This window comes from Paralichthys olivaceus, chromosome 12, assembly GCF_024713975.1.
Source record: "Paralichthys olivaceus isolate ysfri-2021 chromosome 12, ASM2471397v2, whole genome shotgun sequence".
Taxonomy (NCBI): Eukaryota; Metazoa; Chordata; class Actinopteri; order Pleuronectiformes; family Paralichthyidae; genus Paralichthys; species Paralichthys olivaceus.
The window spans coordinates 16558641-16585458 of record NC_091104.1 but is presented as its reverse complement, the minus strand read 5'-3'; positions in this window follow the sequence as shown (position 1 = coordinate 16585458).

The following is a 26818-nucleotide window of genomic DNA, read 5'->3' as shown; positions in this document are numbered from 1 at the left end:
TTTGGTTTTCACTTTGATTCTACTCTTACAAAATCCATCCATCCAGAGAATCATCTTTACCTTATATCAATAAAACTGAAATAATTTGTTTTCAATTAAATAAAAAATAAACTACTGTAACAAGACCATTAGATTTATATTTAATTCTAATGCAAAATAAAATTGAATGGTGTAGGCATATTTGCATTAGATTGGTGAAGTAAAAGAAACGTTGACATGCAAAAGTGCTATTTAACACAATTGCATTATTACTGATCCTCACACCAAAAATACCCCCATAAAAGAAAATAAATCTTATGTAACATGTCGTGTCCAGTTGTTTAATTACATCTACTTTAGAACCCAATCGTGATGAGTCTTTTCTCAAGTAGCCGGGACGTGGGCCAAGTGCAAACAGCAAAAAGACATTAACTCTCCTCTGTAATTGAGATAATTGACGTAATTGAGCCTCTGCGGTCGCCTCATATTTACCTCTCCTGTTGTGTCTGTTTACGATAAAGCTCCCTCACTAAACACAGAATAATTTGAGTGTTGATGACTGGAAAAATCGGTTGTGTTTATAGCTGTCCTTGCAACCAGTGGAGTCGCCCTCTGCTGATAACTCACGAGAATACAGGTTTCAGGTACTTCTACATTGGCTTCACTTTTAAAGAGTCTACCTCCATTTTTTTATATGATCTGTTTGTGGGTCATAAAACTCAAACACTGTTTTACAGAGCTATGAGAAACCTGTGTTTGAAGAATTGTTTGTGGGTCCTTTCACATTACAAATTGTATCCATTGTTTATATAAAAATATTGATTAGTGCAGCTTTAATCACTTTAAAGTGATTGGTAAAGACTCACTAGTTGAGAGAATCATGAGGTCATGAGGCAACATGTATAGTCTATGTAAACCCCACTCTCTAATCTGGATCTGCATATGTGTGGGAATGCATTTGTCCTTTTGTATTAGGCTATTATTGAAACAACAGATGGAGAGTGATCTGTCGTTTCTCTGGGTTTGGTTACACGGCTCAAATAGTCAACAAGTCTGGTTTCTTTTATCAAGATCCTTTTTGTGAGAACCACATGATGAAGCAGCGTCGGTTTGAAAGAGGTTGACTGGTGACATCAAGCAACTTTACAAACAGCCACTGTGAAGTAATCTGTAAGCCTCAGACATGACGTGTTTGAGACAACCTGGCCATTGAAAGGGCTTTGAATGTTTATTAATGAACCCTTTAGACTCACCACAGTTATGCTGCTGGATGCTTACAAAGACATGATCTAATTCGGTAACCTTTACAGGCCCATCAGATTACAGCTCCACTGTGCTCTGCTTGACCTGCGGACAGTTTGTAATGTCATCTAAGATGCTATTGTCACAGATGTTAATCGTCACAACAGGTCAAAAGTATCTGCGAGGGAGGAAGAGGTCCCGTTGACTGAGATTATCTACTTGCTGAGGAAGTTGTGTTGGAAATATTAACGTGACGACGAGGCCAAATGCAAGTCAAAATCATTAACGGTCCAATACCCAGCTTTTGTGGTATGGATATCTCTTTCTCTGCGTCTCAAGAGCGAGATCAACACAAAGGCAGCAGAGCTATCGGTGCACTAAGTGATATAGCAGAAGGAAATTGGTTGTCTAATGTCTACAGAGAGGTTTGTGCAGAGGTATGCTCGCAAGTTTTCCATGATTGCATGTTCAAATCACAATAAATATCCCTCTCTGCTGAGATGCTGGGCCCGAGCTAAAATGTTCTGTTGAATGGCCAGATGCATTTGCCATTTAGAAAGCCTGGCAAGGTGCTTACAGTGTAGAATACCTGCAGTGGAGTGTGCTGTTTGCTTCACTAGAGGAGGGAAACTGGGCTCTGTGAGCAGACTAGAGAGCTTTGAATCATACTGAACCTGGATTTTTAAGAGAAGTCTACTGAATAGAAGCACACCTTCCAGCTTCTTAAAAAAAGTAGGTTGATACCAATTAAGTTTACATTTCTACATATTCCCTTTCCTGTATCCGTGTTGTCATGTTGAAAAACAGAAGCATTTTCCTGGGCATATAAGAAACCGTAGACATGCACAAGGTAAATGATATCTGAATAAAGACGAGGTTCGAAAGCATCTGGTGGTGCTCCTGAAATTCTTTTCTCCGTAGATAATTTGCAGCGCAGACAGACTCCACATGGAAATGTGTTTGCGGGGCTGTAATCCCAACACAAATGCAGCAGGAAGCAGGGCGGTAAATTCTCGCTGTTTCATGATCTGACTTTCTCGGTAATGAGGAGATCAGAAAAAATGCTTTACCTCGACTCAAAAATGAGGCTGAGACGAGACACAATAAGGTCGGTGGACCCACAGTTAAGAGCTGGACGCAGGGGACTCGGCTCAGCATGTGAATCCCATTCGAGCAGACTCTTGGCTGTTACGTTGCCCATTACTATAGAGGTATAACCACAATCAGCTTTTCCATGTGTCGGACATTCCATGCCACATCTGCTTTTAATATTTCCACATGTCCAGCTGTTTCAGACCTATAGGCTACCAGTCTTTTCCCTGAAGCTGTAAATGTTGAATGGCTTCAGCGTGGTATAAATAGGTGTGCCGCTGTGTTGTCATATAAGAAAATAAGCAACGAGACACAGTTGCATGTGGTTAAATTAATGAAAGGATGTTGAATACTAATGAAAGAGTTTTGGATGTTGTGCATCTGAACCAAATTGGTTGTTACCTCTATAAACAGATTTGAGCAGTTATGGTTTCCAGCAGGTGAACAGTCCGTGTTAAAGAGGCAGTGCACATTGAAGTGCATTTGTCAACTTTTTAATTTTTCATAAGCATCTTTCAAACACTGCTGTAATCTGCTTCAATGTTGCTCTTGTCGCTGGGAAGAATTTTCTACTTGTGTGATAAAATAAATTTGTCTGACTGTAAACAGTATGGCGAACGGAAAAGAGTCTTGGATCTGATAGTCTCTGTGCAGACTGGAGGCCATGAAGTATTGGTTGTTGCCCCCAGAGGCTCAGACTCAGAGACAAGACTGATTTGTTCCTTGATCCTTAATAATCCATCTTGATTGTCAATGTATCATTTGTTTGTGTAACAGATGATGAAGACATTACAACTCTCGGTTGAAACATTTGCCAGTGATGTACGTTTTAAATCAAAGGATACAACCATGTCTTTGCTTGTCTGGATCCAGTCCTGCCGTGACCCTGAGATGAGCTGTGATAGAATCTGCATCAGATATCAGAGGCTACTGGCTTCAGCTTAGTCTGCATGCTTTATTAGTGTAAACTGTTTATACTCCTATGGGACTACATGGGAATTTTTTTTCTCCTTAATCTGTAAAGATTTAACTACATTCTACAGTTTGATTTTGCTGTGAGGAATGACGTACATGCCGATTTTGACGCCTGTTTTTACATGCAGGTTTCTCATGAGCCATATTTTGTGACTGTCTCTTCTGCGGTCCTGGATGGTTTCCATAACAAAGCTCTGGAAAGTGGCTGTGCACTGCTTTTTATCTGAGGTTCCACCAACGCTGAGGTGGATCAAAAACACACAAGGAAAAGTCAATTGACACTTCTACTACAAAACACTCCAAGAGAATAGCTGAGCTGTTGTTCATTACTTGTGTGGGAAAGTTTTAGACAAAAGACCACAACTATTTTTTTGATTTTCACTTGCTCCAGCAATTTCATTGCAAAAATCACCTGATCATTGCTACTTTTTTTAAAAAGTATTTTAGTCCAAACAAACCCATAAAAAAGATGTTGAAATCCTGTTGGGACGCAACAGGAAGCCAGCACTTATAAAAATTCTTAGATGCTAAGAAAGGTTTACTGATTGGCCCTGACATGGCCTAAATTTTCAAAATAAAACAACCAAAAGGTAAAGGGTTCGGGTTTCATGAATGCTGAGTAAAAAATAAAAGTCTTACTCAGGATCTATATTTGTTTAAGTCTTGCCCTTGTATTCTTTCATGTCTTATTACTTCTGTCTTTTGTGTTGATATGGAAGATGGACGTCTGGTTAACTTTTGATAAAGAGCAGTAGAACCACCTTCTCTGTGGTTTGTCGCTTAGAGTAATATCTTTTATCAGTATGCTTGTCATGGTTACCTGCTTCAGTTTGGTGTTTCCTGTTTTATTTAGTAGTTCTGAGTGAATTTACTTCCTGCCTTTGTGTGTGTGTTTCCCTCCAGTTTTGACTGTTTGACTCCTCCCTGATTTGTTTCACCTGCCTGTCCTGTGCCGCCTGTTGCTTGTTTGTCATTTGTTCGGGCTCTATTTAAGTCAGCTCCTCAGCTTAGTTTCTGTCTGTGTTGTCTGTGTCTGCTTGTTTTCTTGATTCTGCTTTGTTGTCCCTGAACTTTTTGTTTCCTGCTGTGTCTGCTGCTTATTTTATTTGTTTTCAATAAATTGTGTTTTGTTGGATTGGATCTACCTCCTGCATTTGGGGCCACGTGCTCACCACATCTTGACAATGCTATCTATTGTTGACCCATTGTTATCATTGATATATGGATTGTAAGTACTCTAAATTTTAACACTGTGCATGCACTGTCCTTGAGAGAGAGAGAGGGAATAAATACATATTTTTCACGAGGTTACTGTACTGTGGAAAAACAATCAGCCTCAACTTCTAGAAAGAATCATAATATGTCATACTTGCTGTATGTTTGATTCTCTGGTCTCAGGTCTGACTGTAGAGTTTCAGTTTAAAGCATTAACAGATATTTTTAACAAGCCACATCAGCTCCAGAGTCTTGTTTCAGTCTCATCAGCAGACTTCTGGCAGAACCCCAGAGGAGCTTTTCTGACGATTCCTCACACAGTTTTGTTTTTCAGCTGTGGCTGAAGATAAACTCCATAAATATCAATCTTATTTTCAGCATCCACGTGCATGAAGTGCCCTGTAAATTCAATTTGAGCACGCAATGCATTGAAAACTAAAATTGCACATGTGAATCTTTTATTGCTCACATTTCTCTGTTGTGCAGTAAACTTGTCCTGTCCCCCTGGTTAATGTGTACCTCCATGCAATGTGTGTTTTACTCCATCCACTACCAACTTTATCTTTGTACTGCCTGTCAAGCAACTATTCCCTCCCCTCATCAACCCAAAATAGCCTTTTGCCATTAACTTGCCATTGCCGACTTGAGAGTTCATGTGTTGATAGAGTCTGGACTCGTGTGACCCTGGTTCTCATCCAGACTTTGGAACTGTGTCAAGTTGCCCTGGAGGGGGAGTCGCTTGGACTGTAGAGACCCTTCCTGAGCTGCAGAGGGGACTGCAGCCAGTCGCTCTTTAGCTCTTTATTTGTCTTTTCCCAGACAATTACACATTCCTTGATTTTTCCAATGTTTGTTGCATTTGGTTGTTTAAGATAATACTAATTATTTAATTTGTGTCTGCTCACAGACAAGTGGCTGTTTTAAATCAAATCACACAAGTCTCAGTCCAGGGACCAGAGGCCTGATTTACGGTAGTAGACAAGCTTGGCGAGTATACATCCAACGGCTTAAGTCAATAATGCTCAGATCGTCTTCCAGCTGCAGCCGCAACAATGTTAAACTGTTTCACAGATCAGAAGCACAATCCTGCTCTCAGCAGATAAATTTGCCCCCCTGGAGCAGTGTCAGCATTTTTTCAGTTGACAGCTGATGCTCACAGGTCAAGTTCTCTTGTGTGTTTAGACAATCTCCTTCAATCAAAAGGGGGTCAGTCTTGGTGATGGTCCCTTAGGCCAGAAGCATGCTGCAGCGTCTACTGATCAGTGCAGGTAGTGAAGAGCTGTGCTGTAGAACTTTTCCCTTGAGGATCTGTTACATTCACAACGCTCTCAAGATATCAAGATAAGGCTCCAAGGTTGAAAGAATACAGAGACAACATATGCAGCTTTTTCTAAAGTTATTTAACAATACTTGAGTTTATAATTTAACCAGGCAGGTGGACAATAGATTTAAAAGGTTTTCCACTGGAGAGACATTTCAAAATAAAACAGAAGAACTGTAAAACTGCTGCTGTGTCAGCAGTTTGAAATTTGAATTCCAGATAACGAGAGATCCCAGCGGAGTGGAAGTTTCCAGCCTGGAAACTACTTGTTTTTGACTGAAATCGCTTGTAAATGTACAATATCGCTGTTTCATATTCCTCTGTCAGTTCCTGCAGTGCACAGATAAAAAACCAGTGTTCTCACTGTGAAACACCTCAAAACCAGGAGCAAGCTTACATAACGAATTAAGAAATGTTGAGTGAAATGATATAAAAGCCATATACCAATGCTCGACAATTATTACGGAAAAAGACTAAATGTGGTTAATACTTCCATATGCCTCCACCAGAAATATTCACTTAATTATAGGTTTTCAGACATTCTTTCAATTCATGCCCCAGATATGTGATCCAGGTTCTTGTCATATATCTTGACAATACTGTTTTTTTTTCTTTTTTAAAAATATCCATTCCTCTGCTCCAAATACTGTTATAATGTTCTTTCCACTGAGCCATTTAAGTGCAAAGACGCTAATTTGTTTTGATTCTGAGATGAAGATTAACATGGTCTCTGTACTGTGTTCCCATACCTCTGCTGGAGCTATAAGGACACCAGGGATAGTTCACAGTGTTTTGTTTTACAACATGGTTAACTCTTCATCTTGAAGGATAAGGCTGCCACTGTTTCATATTTTTCTACGCCAAAACCAGAAATCTGTTTCTCAGTACTGTCCGACTTAATTCCCAACCCTGTGTGGAGCTGTCGGGCAAAAGTCGATTTGTTCCTGCTGACAATGTAAATCTATTGAGAGCTCATAAATGCATCTTTTTATTTAAAAACGCCAAATAACTTTTTAAACAGGTGGGCACTGTAGCTTTTAGCTAACATTACTCAGACTAGGGGAACTTAGTTTGTTTCCATTTGTTGGAGACAATCTTAAAGCGGATGAATATAATCTAAAGAGAGAAGCTACTTCAGCAGAATGGTTACAACAATGAAAGATAATTTATCAACAGAAGAACAAGGTTTATCCATAGACTGTGTATAAAGATGTATGACGAGTCTCAACTTCCTCCCACTATCCAGAAATGAAGCAAAGAAATCCTGAATATGAAAGTTGCCGTCTTGTGCATTTGAAGCTAGAGTCTGTGCAGCAGCAATTGAGGTCCTGCTGATGTACGCGCTCGATCAATAGTGGGTCAATCTCTGCTCTCAATCATGACCCTTCCCCCATTTTTATAACATCCAAAAAGTAATTAAAACCGAATTTACCAAAAAATACAAATACTTTGGCTTTGGTCCACATGCGCCATCCACTAACACAAGCAAGATTTAGGCATACACTCCTGTCAGCCACCAGGTGGTGATCAAGATGCTTTGGCTTCACTTTTGGGAGCTATCATGTCATTTATATACAGTTCATTGGTATATCATTCATTGGATACACAGGACTATTGTCTGTTTTAGTCTTCTCATAGTGTTTGACATCATCAGCCTTATACCCTAAAGTCTTGAGGCCCAAGTCAACACAGTGTGTCTCATCTTTTCTGTCAGCACAATATAATGTTTCCAGGCTGTTTTGTTATTTGCTGTCCCGAGTGGCACTTAAACAGGAGCTTGTCCAGCAATCCGTTACCAACATCCAAACAGGAATGTCCAGAATGCCAATAACTCCTCTTTGGAAAACTAGAGGACGAAAGCCACATGAAGTCACATGTCCATTTTTCTGCAGTTGCATATTCACTTTTGACCACAATCCCTCAATGGGCTTAAACCAATATCGTGTTGGAAACTGAACAACACTGCCCTGTCAAAATTCGAAGCGTTGAATTTTAAGAAGACATTTTCCAGTTATACTTATTCGTTGTTTATTCGTACAACTCTGCTTAAATTCTTTGTAGATAGCTGGTGCATTTTAAACCACTTGCCAAAGTACACATCATACTCACCCACCTTCAGGTAAGAAAATCCAAGTATCACACATCTGTCCAATGTGTTGCTTGGTGTTGAAAGAAACCTCATGGCAGTTATTGTCTGAGGGGTCATACCAACAGATGTTAGATTCATGTGCTGATCAGGGAAGTAGGGGACATTTATATGTCCTTTGTAACTGTCTGAAATGTGATGTCTTCATCAGACCTCCATTCTGCTGGCTGACATTCCTGTCTGTCTGTCAGATCCATGTTCAGTCAGGCAGGATCTGCACACACAGCATTACTCTGCATTGTTAAGACCAAACGCCTTTTTGTTTTAAGATCCCTTTTATTTTATGAAGTCTTCGTGGTCATGGAAGGTTTCCTGTCGTCTGAGCTCCTCAGATACAAAACCCCCCATGTGATGTAGGAAACATCTTTCTGTATAAAGAATGAAGTCAGAAGAACAATTTATATTGAGATATGCTTACCTGCCAACTGAAGTCTAATAAAGGTCGAAGTGCATGCCTCCAAGTGAACTCATCTGTCTAATGTTCGACTGTTGTGTCTGTCAGTAAAATATAAGTAAAGTAAAAGTAATTGCAAGAACTGGAATGCAGAGACTTAGTAAAGTTGTAGAATTATGTCTGTGGCAGAAGTGAAAGAAGAGGGACCACTGTAGGCATTGCAATGATTTCTGTCCTTCATAAAGTGCTCTGTTACTGCATTTTTTAAAAGTTACATATAAAACAGAATTTGTGTTAGGGGGCTTTACACCAGAACTACTCCCTTCTCAGTAGTCAATGTAATATGGGTAGACACAGCCCACATCTGACACCAGGATGTATGTATGTCATACAAAAAACTTTATTTTGCTGCCTAAATAGCAATGTAAAACCAAAACTAACAGGATCAGATGTAAACAATTGTAACAGACATGAAGCCTGGTTCTGACTTTTTGGTGTGAAAACCCCTCATAAGATAAGCCATACCATATTTTTGAAAATATCTATTTAGATAAATACATGATGTTACTGAAAAGTTGAAGAATTCTATTTTAAAAGTTGTAAAAAAAAAAGTTTATACAATCAAATGTGTTTCATTACAAAGAGTGAAAGCGTTTGTTCATCAGCTGGAGATAAAGCTGGTCAGCTCAGCCTACATGGTGGGCCACACTGGGAGACATCACGACTCCCATCAGGTGCCCCTTTTAAACAGAGGATCTGTCAAGCGTTGCATTTTTCTACATCACTGCCTGACACAGAGTGCGTGTTGTATGACTGGCCAACAAAGAAGCAAGACAGATAAGTGTACCTTTACACAAACTCCCTTTTACAATCGGTATAAGCAAAACACACAGAGGTGACTCAGTGCGGTTTCACACAAACCAGGTGTTGGTGCCAAGTCCGATAGACTAGTCACTGTTACTCACACCATAGCTGCCAGCACTGATCCCTGCTGACCTGCGGTTAAAAGCAATATATCACTTTATATCATTAGCTATAATTTTATTACACACACTTATAATTATATATAATTAATATAATAGTAATAAACAAAGATAGGTGTGATGTGATTGAGTTGTGACTCAGTCTCCAAGGTCAATCATTTTTATTACATCAAATAACTCATTAAAACCAAATCAATGACAGAAACTATCTTTGATTGTTGTTATTTAATGTGTTCTTTGAATTTTTTATTTGGTCCATGACCCATTCACTAACCTGGAGGAGGCGGGTGGTATTTATGGCCTATCTTGTAGCCAGATAGGGATGGATGGATGGATGGACCTCAGAAGTGAAGTGGCCGTTTGTTGTGGCTGCTGTGTGCGGGCGGTGCCCATCAGATGCTATGCCTTATGCAGGATGGGAAGGTTTGGCTTCCCTTGAACATAGTTCTTGACTTATGGACTTGATTGTTTTTTAATCTTTTAGATAGATAGATAGATAGATAGTATCTTGCTGACCTAAAACTCAAACTTTATTGACTGGTCAATTTTATTGACCAGTTAAATGTAATAGTTCCGACAAAAGGTTACCATTTTACAAGGACAGGTTATGACTGTTGTGAATCACTACCCACCTCTCAGAACCGCTGCAGACACACACCACATAAATCATATATAGGCCGTGAGCTTGTGGCTGTTTGTATACAGTAGCATGTGGGAGCACTGTGCAGACAAAACAGACTGCATCACTGGCTGGGAAACATGAGCCCCTCAGGAGGAGAATGGGTTTCCAATAAATCCTTCAGCCGGGGCAGAAGGGACTCTATAAAAACTGCCCTTCTCTGAAAACACTCAGCTCTCATGGTTTGTTTTCGTACTCAACACTTAAGAGCTAAAGTAAATGGGCCAATTCAATGTCAGGAATTCAGGAATGTCTAGAAGTTTAGGAGTAATGGTAATTTGTTGAAGTCATCGTGATAATTGTAGGAAATTAGGTGTCAAATGCCGGGAAAACTTTAATTTTGACATATAAGAGAGTACAAGTGTTATGTAGCATAATTAACATTTGTGATATGAGAAAAACCTAAAATATATGTTTTCTTTGGTGTTTTTCTCAAATACTTCAACTTAGTCTGATAAATTAGATGCTCAATAAATATTTGTTGCTGGAGGCTAGAGTTGGGATATGACTCATTCCTGTAGCTGGTGAGCTAACTGCTTACACTGGAAACATGTTTACACTTGTTAGCATTAGCAACCTACTCAGCAAGGTTGCTAGCACACAGGACAACTTGAAAATGTGGCAGTGACATGGCTTCTTAAGTCGGCAGAGACAAGACAGCCATGGTCCCAGAATACATAATTTAAGAGATATAGCAAACAATAATGTAATAGACCCTACCCTAGCTAAAAGTCATTTAAACTGCACATCATTATTCTCGACATCATCTTTGGCTTCCACCCAGAAAGTGAAGGAGTTAAAAGCTTTGTTAACAACAGGCTCATAGATGTTAAATAGCAATTTTATGTTTTTAAGAAGACATTCTTGCACTTTTGATTTCTTAAAGAACAACATATTTTCTAATGCAGTGATTCATCTTTTGCACTGATGATTCAACCAGAAGAAGTTCATGTCCATTGAAGCGGTGCTTCACTGAGTTACGTAACATTGTCCATGGGAGTAATAAGGGGGCATTTTGGACTCAGGGGTAAAATGAAATAATGTTTTTCAAGTGCTACACATAAGTGATTTATTGATGGTTGAATCCAGTCATCATGGTTACTCCATTCAAAAACCATAAAAATGTATCTTGTTGCGAAATTTCAGCATTTAAAATATGATCCAACCTTCGTTCTTTTCTAACAGAAGGACTGTGAGTGATGTGATCTTGGTTTGTTTGGAGAAAGTTCACAGTGGAAGATGTATACACCATTAAGCATCTTCCTTCCACTTCGACACAGGGCATGACAGAGACAACATTATACAAGCTGCTCACAAAGCTCCACGTAATCCTTCTGTTGATTCAAACACCAGAGGCCAGATTCTTTTTGTCTTAGACGGGGAAGCCAGAGCTGGATTTAGAGCTTTAGCTGTTTAGGGTTTTCCAACACTTCAAATGTCAATGTCACCTTTTGAAGTGCCCGGATCAAATTACAACATCACATCTCTTAATCCATTAAAAAAAACATCCTCTCCACTCTCCGGTGCTGTTTCCTGAAAATACATACCTACTCTGGTGTTGATTGTCATGTCTTTGTTCTGTTGTCAATTTTCTTAATTGCTCCGTTGGCAGTTTGTCAACATCGTCACATTACTTTTGTCACCAGGTAATGAGCTACAGGGGCTGTAAAGTAACCATGTGGCCCTATTAAAACTCTTAGTTTTATTTTACAGATCATTTAAAGTTCTTGTTTATTTAGGACATAGAACACAGTGGCTGTCGCTATGGTGACACGTTAATTCATCAGTTCCACATTCCCTAATGGCACTCAGACGTTCAGTTCTAATCATAGGGTCTCTGAGAGTCATCGGCTGAGACAGCAAAATGTACTAAATACGAAAGTATGAAAAGCTATAATGAGATTACACTGATTTATGGAGACTAATTGTGCTATGTTGTCATCATTAGGATTAAGGTTGTTATTATTAGGCTCATTCTTCATGATACATTGACTTGTTGATGTCTGTGTAACTCGGTCAGTGTGCTTGTGTGTCAGGATTTGTAGAGGTGAAGATGGGGGCCTTCTGATTTGGCACTGGTTGTAAGGCCTATTTCTAGAGGAATCAATAATAAAGAAGATTTATGGTCATAAGTATTTACTGCAGGCCTGGCGGTGGTACAGGGGTTATGACTGTTGTCTCACAGCAAAATAGGCTCTGGGTTTGTGAGTGTGGCTTTTGCATGTTCGACCATTTTTTCCAAGGAACTTCTGCTTCCTTCCAAAGTCCAAAGACATGAAGTTTGGAGGCTCTAAATCACATGTAGGTGTGATTGTGAGTCTAAATCACCTCACCTCTTGCCCAAATCACAAGCAGGGATTGACGGTATAAATGGTATAGATGATGGATGGATGGATGGATTGTATTTTCAGCATGTGAAGATGTTGAGATGTTATCATTCATTCAGCAAATGTCCTATTAAAGTTATTTACAACCTTTAAAACACAATATCAATCATGCTGTTTTTAAGATGCAGTAGATTTGGAAATAAATTCATGGTCATAACATGCGGCTGTTTAAATGTTGTTTTCTAAAGGGCATCTGAGCTAAACCAGCAGCTTTTCTTGGCTGTATATCTGCCTATTGATGGAGTCTGGAAAACATATACATCCCTTCAAGGAGCTCCAGGAGATGCTGCTGCTCATTGCTGTGGCCCAGTGGGCAGTGCACCCCTGTGTTATGCCTCCCAATGGGAGCACCACCGGAAAGTGTCAGTCACGAGACTTTGGCATCTGCATACCGAAGAAAGCAAAACAAAACGCTTCTGCTTCTCCACTTAACATGACACAGCACATTACCAAGCGGACAAGTCGACTGCGCAGGACCTCCAATGAGGTATCACCCATAATGCAGAGGGTCGTGGTGGTGGTATAGGGTTGAGTCTCATTTCAGCAGATGACAAAATACCCTCACAGGGCCAATACTCACAGGCTCGACTGTCTGTAAACACAACACTGCACGAGAGGACTGTCAGCCTCAGTGTTTCCTTGAGCCACAGAGAGCTTGGTAACACATACCTCTGACTTATCCTGGACATATGACGTTGGCTCTGGTGTCAGAACAGTGTCTTTTGATGCCAATGTCAAAATTAAACTGACATTTCAGAGGAAATGTGCTGAGTAAGTCACAAAGGGGTTGAGATATTTCCTGGCGGGCTTCTTTCTCGAATCAGAGTCAAGTTGTCGTAGAGAAACAGCAGAGCTTCAGGGCACGAGTACGACTCTGTGCAACATCTGATTGATTCACCAGCTCATCTTCATCAGCATTAACAGGAGTTTGATTAAAGACACTCTGACCTTTACTTTGGAACATTACTCATCACTTGCTCTTTCTTTAAAGCTCTCTTCGACTTGGGAATCATCTGCTAAAGAAATCTCCCTTTAAACTTTTGGATCTTGATTTGATCCAGGACGTGCACTGGAGAATAAGAGTCGCTGGTAGAGAAGCCCTGTACTGAAACAGAAAACATTATATGCCCTTGTGGTGATCTGATGTGGGCAGTAAACTATGGAGGTATATTAATATATGCTATAGCTGATGTATACTATAAGCTAATAAGCACAAATCATCATTAAGAATCAGCTTTTAAAATGAGCAGGAAGCCATCTGGTAAATGCAGGAAAGTGTCTGAGCACGTGTTTTTGTTTAGCAGCTCTATCTGTTACCTTTCACCGAAATGACGACAGGGATTACATTGATTCCTGTCCCGCGCCACAGCTACGTCCAATGTCAACCTGCATCAACATCGACTAGAACAAAGGCACATGCAGCCCTCATATTTGTTCACTGACTTTATTCTGGATCCATGTTTATATTGCACACACAGCCAAAGCTCCACACCAGTAAAATGTTGCATGCAGCTGTATGTCGACTGTTCGACAGATTTCGACAAATCACACGGCCAAATACGGCCCCTTACATTTGTTCTTGGGATTTCATCAGAGATGATCTGATTGTCTTATTGTACTTCAGAGCTACAAGCAGAGATCTGCAGTGATACGTCATCAGTAATAAAAAATGGTGTATGTACACTTAACATTGGCCATATAGGAAAAGTTGGCTTTATTCACTGCACCTTATTCATGCTATGGTTTTGTTACCGCACTGCACTGCAGATAAACACATACCACATTCTTTCTCTTTTTTTTTTATTGGGGAAACTTTTTTGTACAGTATGGAAGCACAATTCTTCCAGTCAAAGATAAAAAGATGAATGTAAATACAAATTATAGATTAAAAAGTCAAATATAATAATAATAAGTCTAAATAATTATATTTTGACCTGCTAAATCATTATTTTTTAGATATTTGGTCATTATTTTGAGAAACTTGGTCATTATTTTGAGAAAGGTTCTTGTTATAATGACCTACAGGATCACACTTTCTGAGGACACTGAAAAAAACATCACTCCCCACCAGCATCCTCACTACTTTCTACATAGACAAGTGTGCTGACATATTGCATCTCAACCTGGTGTCGCAGTTGCAACGTGTCGGACAAAAAAACCCTGCAGAGGATAACCTGAGCTGAGAGGGTCATTGCAGTCTCTTCCCTCTGTCCGGGACCATTGAAGATTGTTAGAGACCCCTGACACCTGCTCCATAAACTTTTTCAACTGCTACCATTAGACAAACGGTACCGGAGCATTAAAACAAGAACCACCAGACAAACAGCTTCCTCCCACAGGCTGTTAGGCAGCTAAACTCTCTACACTAAGTTTGCACTTTACCTCACACTATACAGCCACTAGTTGGACACTGAAGCCACTTTATATTCTACATTTTTTTATTCATTTTAGATTTAAATGACATTTTAAATTCATATGCTATTTTAAGAAGGACATTTTATCTTATCTATTAAATGTGTGATCTCCTTCTTTTTCTTTAATCTTATCTAGTGTTCCCAGGGAAACAATATTTCATTCTGCCTGCATTGCTGTTGTTTGTCTGGTAAAATGAAAATAAAGTCTGATTTGATTTAGATTTTAACACATTGGTGGAAATGTGCTTTCACAGTCCAGAGTCATCCAGACTGCTGTCCACCTTGGCCCCGTTTAAAAACATGAGACCAAAAAATGTGGGTTTTCCATTGGGTCCCCAGAGACATACCACATGCATGCTTCAGCTTTACCGTAAACTCTCCAACATGACAACAAGAGTTACAACTCCACCAGTTGAGGGAACCTCCGATTTGTGCAGGGCATGGAAAGACACAAAGGATGGGGTGATGGGGGGGTTTCCCGACAATGTGAAATGGGGTGATGACCAAATACCTCATCCCCCTGTTCTCAGAAATCTAAATGTTTTCTGAGTGGCGAGAAGCCCTCAAAAAAGTGAAGGAAATTCCTCAGATTTTTTTGCTTGTTCTAGTAAATCTGGTCGGGTGTTCAGCGGGATCCTCTACTCTCTAGTCTTTTTATAGAACATGTAGGTATTTACTCCCCCCACACTGCCAATGTTCGTGATCCAAACGCTTGAGAAATCACTTGAAGGTATTCATTAACAGCTTTTAGGAAAAAATGTAGCACACATGTGGCAAAAACATGGGGTGAGGATTCATCACCTCTAAACATGCACGCAAGTGAAATGACTCGAGATGCAAATATTTTTTTTAATAATACCCGTTGACAAATAAATGCTTTGAAGTCGAGATAAGAAAGAAACTTTGGGAAATATCAAATAAAGTCGTCCTGAACTGATCATTTCAGTGTTTTCATTGAGAAATGTGGAAAGGTTTTGTGGGGGAAAATAATTTAAAATTTTTTATAGAAAGGTATCACACAGTGATATTTGGTACATTATGTTCAAGTCTTCCAATGAACATCTGCGTTTTCTGGCTTGTCCAACATTGCAAATGACTGGAAGTGATGCACAGTCCCTCTGTGACCTGCTGAGGCTTTTGTTGGTCTTTGGAATAAATCTGTTTTCACAAAATGTGTGTTGCCCAGATTGCAGCCATGTGCACGAGTCACCTCTCTGTCTTGACGTGTAACAACTAGACCCTAGGGTTCATAAATTCATTATGTGCTTTTACACAGCTCGGTCACAGATCCAAATTCCTGCAAGACAGTTTCACTGGGTCAAAGTAATACAGTGTCATGCTCACAGGTCGTACCTGTGGTTGATGTCAGGAATCTTGGAAAATAGTTATTGTATCCCAGGATTTCAAATGATGAAATCAAAGTTAGGAAATCTAATAAACTGCATAAAAGATGTAGAATTTGATGTGACCCCAACACATCAGAGGCTGTGCATGAAAAAACATAAAGAAGCTCCATCTTATTATTCCTTTTTAACATGAAGCTCTATATTTATATCATGTCTGTATTTTAAACACAGTGTAGTGGTTCACTGACGTTGAACTGTAAGAAAAATAAGCAGCCGTGTTCTGTTTTAGTGGCCTCCTGAGCAACCGAGACAACAGGCCGAGCACGAGCTCCCACCTGCTGCCGAACACGACCCGTGTGTGGATGAGTCAGTGTGTGTGAACCACTCGAATGTTGTACCTGGAATTATAGTAAATCACCCACATATTGGCCTGTGCTTATGTAACAATGCTGTAATGTTGACTGTAACAATGTGAGGTGTATCGCAAAGTTGTTATTTAAACTTTTAAGATCAGTGTGACGCAGCAGGGATTTCTGTCTGTACAGTGTTTTCCAGTCAAACAAGGTAAACTGCTCTGGGATCACAGAACCAAACTGAAATGATATGTTCAAAAGGAGCTGTAATAACTCATATTAATGTATAAGAAGTGCTTATTGATGACAACCCTCAGTACTCAGAAGCCCCCCTGCAGCTGCAGCTACAGGAGAATCACCCAGAGACATGCAGTGATAGATTTTAAAGATGTAGAGACTACAAACAGTAGTCAGTACTTCCTGCCAGTGCTCGCCAAGCTGTTAGAGGCCCTCACAGGCCCAAAAGTAACACATTCAATTGGAGGGGAAAAAAAGCCAAGACAATATGTGTTTGAGTACATTCTTAGGCAGCATTCCCAGACACCAACAGTGGCTTCAGAGAGGCTCGGAGACCGTGCCGGCTTCGCCAAGTTTATCCAAAATGCAGGAACATTTGAAAGATCGTCCAAGTAGGTGATTGATGAAAGTAATAAGGGGTAAATGGCACAGATGAGAGAACATCTTAAAAATCATGAAATCATATCACACAGGTCCGAGTGAAAATGCTCTCTGAGAATAATCCATGTTGTGTGAATCAATGCTACAAAGCAAGAAGAAAATATGTTTCATAGTTTGCCTGTGAGACTTGGCCGACATCTTGCCATTCTCTGGAAAAAAACAACAACACAATGCGCAGTAAATTTAAAAAAGGGCACTTGTCTTTATTAAGCACAAAGAAGATAATAAAATAAACTGCTGCCATTAGTTTGCTCCTTCACCGTGATCCTGACAGACTCTGTTGATTAGTTTCCAGGAGAGGAGCAGTGGAATGGCTGTGGATGGCACACTTCCCAGAACACAGAGGACACAGCAAACTGTTTTGAATCAGTGGCGAATGCTGCATGGTACATTTGCAGACCTTCAAAGTGATGGCAAATAGGAAAAAACATCTAAGTAAATGCCACAAATTTGGAAGGGAGCATGCGATCAATCCTCACATGCAGATGCACGGGCAGGGACTACAGCACATGAGCACAAACAGGTCTACGCTGATAATAGCAAACAAAACAAAGAAAAGCCCTCAAATTTTATAAGGTTTTCAGTCGGGTCGTGCAGTGGGAGACAAACTTGATAATGTGCAGAATGAGCTGGGAATTCCTGCACCACTCATGCAGAAGTGTATAACCTATAGCTCTAGGCGATTCTGTGTAATAAAGATGCTGGAAAATATTAAAACCCCACCTGGTTCTACTCAGCCAAAACATCTGCAAGAATGTAAGGAATCCCAAACATAGGACAGCTTTTGCATGAAAACCCAGGATTTCGCATCACGAAAAAAAGAATTGAATCGGCAGCTAGTGTAAACAAACGTTTATCTGCTGTGACTTGTGCAGAACGCCCCAGAAGCTGGTGGAGATGACAGCACCGCACTCCAGTTTTAATTAGGTCAAAAATTAAAAGATGCTCGGAGGCAGCAGTGTACAGCCAGCTTCTTTTCTGTTATCTCGAAAGTAGGTCAGTCACGTGTCACTAATCATAAAAAGAAACGTGAATGATACGTTTTGGAAAGAGATTCATGTCCCAAACCTGCCTCTGCAGGGGATCGTCTCTGATCGCCTTACCTACATAGTAAAGAATGTTCGTCCTGCACATGAGTGATAGAGATTTGTAAAGCTCGACACGGGATGAAAAGTCATTCCCTTTATACCCAGCAATGAAACTACTCCACAGAACGGTGTGTGGTTGCATGTGCAGATGATGTGAAGTTTGTCTTGTCTGTGCTTTGACAAATGCACCATGCAAACCTCACTAGTTGACAGTGCAGTGCCAATAGTAGCTTTAAAGTTGAATGAATCACTGTTTTGTATTGAGAATGTAAAAAGGTGTCACTGATAGTGATGAAACACAGAGAAGCATCATCATCATTTCAGTCATTAGTGGTACAACGCAATATTAAAATCCACTGTATGCAACAAGCCCAGCAAACATATGTATGTTGTATATTATAGCTGGTGAAGATATTGCAACATTAAGCTGCTAATGAGCTTCATTTCTCAGAGGCTGATGGACACCACAGGGAGCTAACAGGGAGGGATGCAGGAGTTACATTTTCCAGGAGGCTGAAACATGAGTCCAGATGTATGTTGCTCTGTGTCTTTAAGCAGGAAACTATTTGTCTCCATATCAACTGTTCTCTGAAGTGCTTGTGTTGCAAGATGAGAATGTGAATACACTGTTTACAGCTTCCGCAAAATGTAGTTGCTGGTGAACTTTGTTTCTGGGCTCAGGAGGTGGAGCGGGTCGTCCACTAAACAGGACAGTGGTTCCATATCCCGCAGTCTGCATGCCAAAGTGTCCTTGGGCAAGACACAGATGCCTAAATTGGCCCTGTCGGCTCTGCAAACAGTGTGTGAGCGATGTGTGATAGATGGAGCTCTGTATGAATGTGACTTGTACTGTAAAGCATTTTGAGTGATCAGAAAGACAAGAAGGGCCATATTAATGCTGTTCATCTAAAGGTCCAGTGTGTAAGATTTAGATGTGAGGGATCTATCAGCACAAATTGAATATAAAATAATTTTAGTGATGTTTTCACTCGTGTGTTATCAAACTCTCGCCCAAACTGGGCAGACTAAACACCTTTTGAGTTTTATGACCACTGAAGGCTGCCACATGTTCTCTTTCATGTTTGGAAGGGGGGGTGAGGTGAGGGGTTTTCAGCTGCAGATCTCCAACATTCTGTGTTGTTGTGAACTTATCTGAGCGGAGTATCTCCTGTTGTGTCCTTTCATTTGTGAAAGGAAACCTCAGAGAAACTCTGGACCCAATTGTGCCGACATTCTCCGGAGTTCATGTGCAACCTTTTTGCTGTGAGAGCTAAACACTGCACTACTGTGGCACTATTATCTTTTTTTAATGTTCAGTACTTACCCACATCCTTGCTCACATTTGAAGCATAAATAGGTCAAAGATCTCTCAGTTCAGTTTGGTTAAGTCCAGAGCTCCCGTAAAAGGCCAAATAAAAGCACTGGAAGTGCTTCAGGCTTCATCGTGTCAGCAGCGTTCCCCATGGGGTCGTATCCAACTTTATTAAGTTATTTGGACAGAATTAGACCCTGTGCATCATCATGGAGTCATATGATGTCATGGGAAAGATGCAAAGTGGCACACTGCACCGACGTAAACAAGCTTAATGTCTGAGGGGGTGGCTGCCTGCAGGGCCTCACCTGGCTGCCCTCACCGGTTGGTTTAATATCCGTCAGGGTGACACTGTGAGAGCACACTTCCGAAAATCAGTGGAACTTTGAGGAGCGAAGGCCAAGAAAAGCAGGGTCACATAGTGAACTGAACTGAACTGTGTGTGTGTGTGTGTGTGTGTGTGGATGAAGTAGTGCTGTTAACTTCTAATTTGTTTCTGACTGTACCACTGCACAACAGTGAGGTATGTTTTTTACAAGGGCATATTTCCCAGTAGCTGGAGGAAACTGAGGAATTGTGGGAGAGACGGGCTCCAGTGGTGCTCCGTATGAAGGCTTTGCCTGAGATCACTACACGCTGCCATCAAACTCAGTTCCATGAGTGTTGAAATTACAGTAAATTCACATGAACTTGAAACCTCAGCCACAGTTCTCGGGTGACCCTGCACTACAAAAACGAAGCAAAACACAATACACCGTCAATTTCAGTGAATGCTTGTGTTGTGTGCGATGCAGCCGCACGATTTCTAAGAATTCCAGCTGAAAACAGCCAAACTGCATATCGAGCAGGAGACTGTAACACGATGACTTGCAACTGAATGTTTTTATTTCTGCATCAGATTGTTTGACAGTAAATGTTACATCAGCAGCTGTCAGTGGAAATAAAGCTCTCTCCCTGTAGAAATGTGAAGTAAGACACATTATTATTACACCCACATAGATTAAAATATTTCACAATGCTAAATATCATTGTATCTGCTTAAGGGATAGACATGTTGGAGAAATGTCATGATAAATCAACTGCACATGATGGCAGACAACGCCAAGTAACAGTAGCTAGAGAAAGTTAGTATCTCACTTTAGTGAACATAAGACATTTGCAGACATGAACAGAAAATTGGGTTTTCCTTTCACGTATGAAGGCAGCAGGATATTGTGCAGGTCAGACGTGTTCACAACAACAGGAAAACGTTTGGAACATTCAGGCGAGTGGCAGAGTCTAGATGGACTAAACAGGAGGGAAAACATGAAGCGTGAATTCCATACATGTACATGGGTGGTGGCAGGAAATGTGCGGAGCAACTGACTTGGACTTCTGCGTTCTCACATGCAGCCCGTCAGGAAAATGTTTGGAGTTCAGTACGTGTCTGAAAGCAGCTATAGTGAAGCTTTTTGCTTTGTCTTGGGAGTTTATCTGGCAAAACTTAGACAAGGAGAGTACATTTTGGAATTTGTTCTATTCTGTGTCTTAAAATATTGCGACTTAATTGTTCCTAATGTGCAGCTGCATGTCCGTGTTAGAAAATTATGACATGATGTATTTTAAGTTAATTGTTTTCTATTATTTCATTTTATGGTAAAGTCAGCAGGGTTTTGAAATGTGTAATGCTTTACATGGGGATGTGTATACCTTTTAGGACCCTCCTTGAAAACAACAGGATTCATGACAAGGGGTATTAATCCTATTAATAAACTTAATAGTTGCTGGGTGGTCAGAAACTTGACTCCAACTTAATGCTAACGTTAAGCCGTGTTTGCTCAGTGTATAAATAGGCTGCACATTATAGCTATAAAAACTTTATATGCTGATAATCACCCTTTGTTTTATGAGTCCTCTTGAATAAACTCTTGATGATACAGCTGATGCACACTCTCACTCTTTCTTTGGACATTTCTCCTCTCGATTTTTCAAAGCCGTTATGTAATTTTTACTGCCTCCAAAGAATAACGCCTGAGTGTTGTCTTAAGGTGGACTCTTCCCTGAGAATAAAGTTACTTGTTGAAGCATTGACATAACGCTTTCCAAAAGTCATTATCCACTTGTGTGGTCATCGGCAGCTCCAGTGTGTTGCGCCTCGGTTCTTTCACAAACCAAACACTCTCTCCTGCCTCCCTCAGAAGACCTCTAGCATTCCCGTGTACAGCTGAGTGGCGTGTGGTCTGTCAGCTCATTAGTCAAAGGTGTGCATTTAGCGGCAGAAACGTCACAGCCACATCAGCGAGCATTTACCGCCATCACTCACAAGGCCTGACGCGCTCTGTGCTCTGTGTGACCGGCATGCAGGGAGTACCACGGATGACTTGGTAAACAATCAGAGAAGACCAGCGTTAGCTCCAACATAATCAGACTCTGACATCACTTGCCGGAATCAAGCAGACTCACTGCGACCGATTAATCATTTTCTTCCATGCGTGCATCCAAAGATGAGCTTTAGCTAAAATGCCACCACAAGATCACATGGCTCTCTGCTCATTTGCAGTGGCAGTGTTATCGTACCAGATTCCCCGCAACTAAAATCCAATTAATCGTGGCGCATGCGGTGAAACATCTACTGTACGCATCAGACATGACAGATTTATGGTGCATAAAGATAAGTGCAAATGATTGGAAAACGCTTACATGCAGAATACTTTTCACGTTTGTATTTCACCACAGACACGACACGTTCTTTATAGGGTTGTTTCAAAGAGAATCCTTTTTTGCCAAACTACACGAGCTCCAAAGCCACCGGTAATATCCATATTTTCCTCTTTCATCCCTGCGAGGCATAGCGTGGAATACGATCAAGTGATTTACGGTGTTCATGCGCTCCAAGTCATTTCAGTGCTCTGGCATGTAGAGCTGAAGAGAAAACAGCTGAAAGAATTTTTAAAAATGTTGTTTAGTCTGGCAACACACTGCCTTCAGCTCCTTTCATAAATGAGAACTTATGATTCCTGAATTTCCTTGGATGAACACTAACCAGCCTGTTAGATATGAATGGTTCATTACTATTTAAAGAGAAGCTTTGACAAACATTCAATGTTTCTCTGATAAGTCACCAAACATATTGCTGGGTTCAAATTTCTGGGTTTTTCTTTCTCCTGCGTGACTGAGTGTGTTTTCGTATTGTTGTCCTATTGTAACATGAATTAACAATCGTTCTCAAAATGAAGAAATACAGATCAATGACCTCCTTGAAAGTGACCCTCTCTTCTAATTCTTTTATCAGTGACTCATGTTGTTCTGTGTGTGACTAGTAGCTGCGCAGGCCTGCGACTAACTTTTTCCACTCTCTCTCCAGCTGTTGTAATGTTTTTTTGTTTCTTCCTCTAATACATGACCTAAACAAGCTCTCTCCCCCCAGGCGTGTTTTTGACTGATAAAGTGTAGGATGACGCGTTGTTACTGCACGCACACATCTCCTCTCCCTTGGAATAAGAGATTATCGTGCAGTTATTACCGGCAGCTGAAGTGGAACAAGTAGAAAACATGTTGGATGACTAATAACTAAGATTTCAGGAGATGGTCTCAACCTGTCGGTCCAATAACACAGATTCTCTGTGTCATATGTTGCCTAACATCAGTCCTATAAACTGGATCAGCGTGCTGTTACCATGCATTCATTGACGTATTGACTAACATCATTGAAATTAGAGGAAAAAAACAATACTTCAGAGAATAGCTCAACTTTATCTCTCAGGCATCAGTGTCTTCATAATCACACACACACAGGTTTGTGCAGCTATGCTTATTAAGACTTTGCATTGACGTCCATTCATTGAGGACCTCCAACCTTAACCAGGACCTCTGAAATTAAGTTTTGACTTATTAGAACCAGGCTTTAGTGCCCATGAGGTATACTGGTCCTGACAAGGTTGGTGTTTATGCAGTCATGTCTCCTTAACTTCAATTGTTTTTTCAAGAGACTTTCTTTAACCTTGACAATAGTTACTACTTGCCTAACCCTAACTCTTACCCCCCCATCCTAAAATGAACCTTAACCAATCCTTAAAATGTGTCTTTACCATAAAATTCAATGATTTGGTATGGGGCCTTGCTTTTTGTCCCTGTAATGTGACTGCAGAACAGATTTAGGTTCCCACAAAGTGAGTAATACCACACACACAGTAAATCCTCTCGTACAGCTACAGAATAATTGTTGAATATTTGTCCTTCTTTTAAAACCCAATGATTGGCTCTTGTGTAACTGGTTCAGCTTCAACTCAAGGTGATGTAAAGTATCCATGTTCAATTCAGTGCAGTAATAACCTATTATGCTGACTAGGTTTTTTCACCTGTCTTCTCAGATGCAAGTTATGAGTCATCAGTTCTCCAACGTATATGCAGTGGAGCGCTCACTTTTGTTTCTGAAGTTATATTTGTTGCTATAGAGACCTATTTGCTTGGTATATTGACTGTCTGAGTCATTCATGTTGAGTTTATGCCAGTTTAAGCTCTATCAAATGTAATTACTGAGTAAAAACATTTTTATGCAAAATGTCAGTCCTTCCTCACAAGTCTTTACTTTTAGGTCTTAATTGTCCTCGTGCAGAGTAAAGAAGCAGCTCCAGGCGTTATCTCTGAATGCACTGCACTTATTCATTTTCCATGATGACTTTGGGGGTTGCTAGTGTAAATACTTGATAAGTAGTGCTTGGAGGACTCTCACATCTTTGAACATGGGGATCGTGCCAGCAGCTCCTCTGCTGAGAACAAAAACCTCAGATTTACTGTGTTGATTAATGAGCTGCTGGAAGGAAAATCCACCTACCTGCACCTTCAAAGTTCACAAGTTATATTTACGCTAAACGGCTGCTGACAAACAAGGATATTTTAAACTCTTGCTTTAGGCAGAACCGCAGGCGCTCGTTTCAAGTGGTTTTCTTAGCAATAACTGGAAATTGTTACCCGTGCCAAGGAGGTTATGCTTTCACCCCTTTCTGTATGTCTGTTGCTTTGTTTGTTTGTAAGAAGGATTACACAAAAACAACAGATTACCACCAACCCTGGTGGAATGATGTGGTATATGGGTCAGAGAGGAACCCATGGAAGTTTTGATGTGGATCCACATCTGGGGTGGATTTAGGAATTATGTATTGTTTTCTCTAACATCTCGATAAAGGGTATTTTGCAACATTTTACCCTTTTCCAGGGAAATATTCATAGATCTTGATGAAGGAAATAAACAAGTTCATTTAGTGTGTAAAATTTGGTGCAGCTTGAGTGAATGTAAGGGGACTGTCTGAGCTCTCGAGTGCCCTTCCAGATAAAGCATTGAATCTGAAACTGAACTCAGTAGTCAAAACATAAATGTATAAATGCAACCAATTATTACATCAATGATAAACAGCATAACTTGTGAAGCGGTGTACATGAAGAGAAAAAACTGCAAATTAATTATTTTCCATTGAGTCAAGGGAGCCATGCAGAAAGTAGCAGATAAATTCTAAATAACTCCCACACCCACTGACGTGTGTGTGTCTGTGTGTTCCAGTTCTTGAGAACGCACTTAGAGCAAACAGTCACTATCTATGGGCCTGTTTCCGCTGCACTTTTGGCTCAGTTTGGTGGATTTTCATCAGAGCTTGTAACGTCTCTTCACCCCCACCACAGTCTTGTCTTGTCAGCCACACCACCCACACTGTGAGCTCACAGTCACACCCAGGGGGATGTGCCCAGTCCCACCTGACTCTCATATCTGCACTCCAATGAAACCAGAGACTGTTACTCCGACATGAGCCCATTCCACTGATTTAAAGGCATTTTCCACACGCGTGTCAGGTCGAGTATTTGTCCAGTGAAGCGTCATCACCCCTTATCTCTTCCTCTATGCTTATGTGTCACCAGGCTGAGTAATATATGTTGTAAATTCTATATGTCACAAAGACTTCAGAGGCCATAAAAATCCTGAGTTCCTGTGGTAAGTACACGCCGGCTGAGGAACAATCCAGATGTTGTGTCTCGTCGTGATCATTTGTCCATATAGCTGACCTATTTTTAGACACCCCTCTCTTTTTCTTCACAAGCATGTAGGCGCCTCAGTGATCCCCCTGATTTTCCAGAAGACTTTCATCACTGTCAAACACTCACTTCCTTTCTTTAAAATTCTTCTGAATCCACAGCTCTGCATGTGGAGAGTAGAAGAGTTGCTCCAATTTGTTTTTCAATGAAAAAGACCAAAATGCCTCTTTAGTCGAGGGAAGGTTAAGTCTTTGCTCTGTGTCAGTGTGGGAGAGGAGAGAGAGAGAGCGAGAGAAGAGGTCAAAGGTTCAATAGCCATAAACCTTAACCTTCATGTCAGTGGTGATGTCACCAGTTGGATGGGATTAAGGCAAATATCTCATGTGGTATTCGTCCTCAATTCAACAACAAATGGTATGGACAGAAGTCAAAACTAACAGAGTGCATTAACTTAAGGGCTGTTCCATGCTTCTGCTTTACTGAACTTTCTTCTCTCCTATACTCCATTAATCTTGTGACCCCTCTGAGGCATTTTGGGGAACGACTCTTAGGTTTAAAACCTCTAAAATAAACTTCCCATAACTGAAAAGTACAACAGTGTAATGCAGCATAAAAATACATCAACAATCTAATAATTCATTATATCATGTTATATTATATTATTATTATATTGGTTCAATCCAGGAATTTTTCAATCACTTTCTTTAACATGTTTCTTGCATTTTTGAAAATTCCCCAGGGAATAATTCATGGATATTGATGGGGGGAAAAAAAACATATTTATAGGACTGATTTATATGTGCTCCACTATATACTATTTAAAAAAATACTTGAAATACATTTTGCTTTATGTATGATATACTTAATTCACACATGTTTTGTTGGTAATAGTTTAGAATAAATCATTTGAATAAGCGGAGGTTTGCATGCAGGACATAGTGTCAAATCTGTCCAAACAGTGATATCTACAAAAAAGGAGGTGCACAATTTAAAATCATAAATTACATTTATCAGCTTTTCTTGATCCAACAGAAACAGTGTTTAAGTGAGTGGTCAAAGGATAAGATATGAAAGTCATTTTCCACCTGTTTTCCACATCAGTAGTATTTTTTGATTAAAGAGTATGTTCTCTAACACTGATTCAAGTCTAACTTTGACATTTATTACTTTTACAATACTTGTACAGACTTCAAAGTAACTATATATATTCA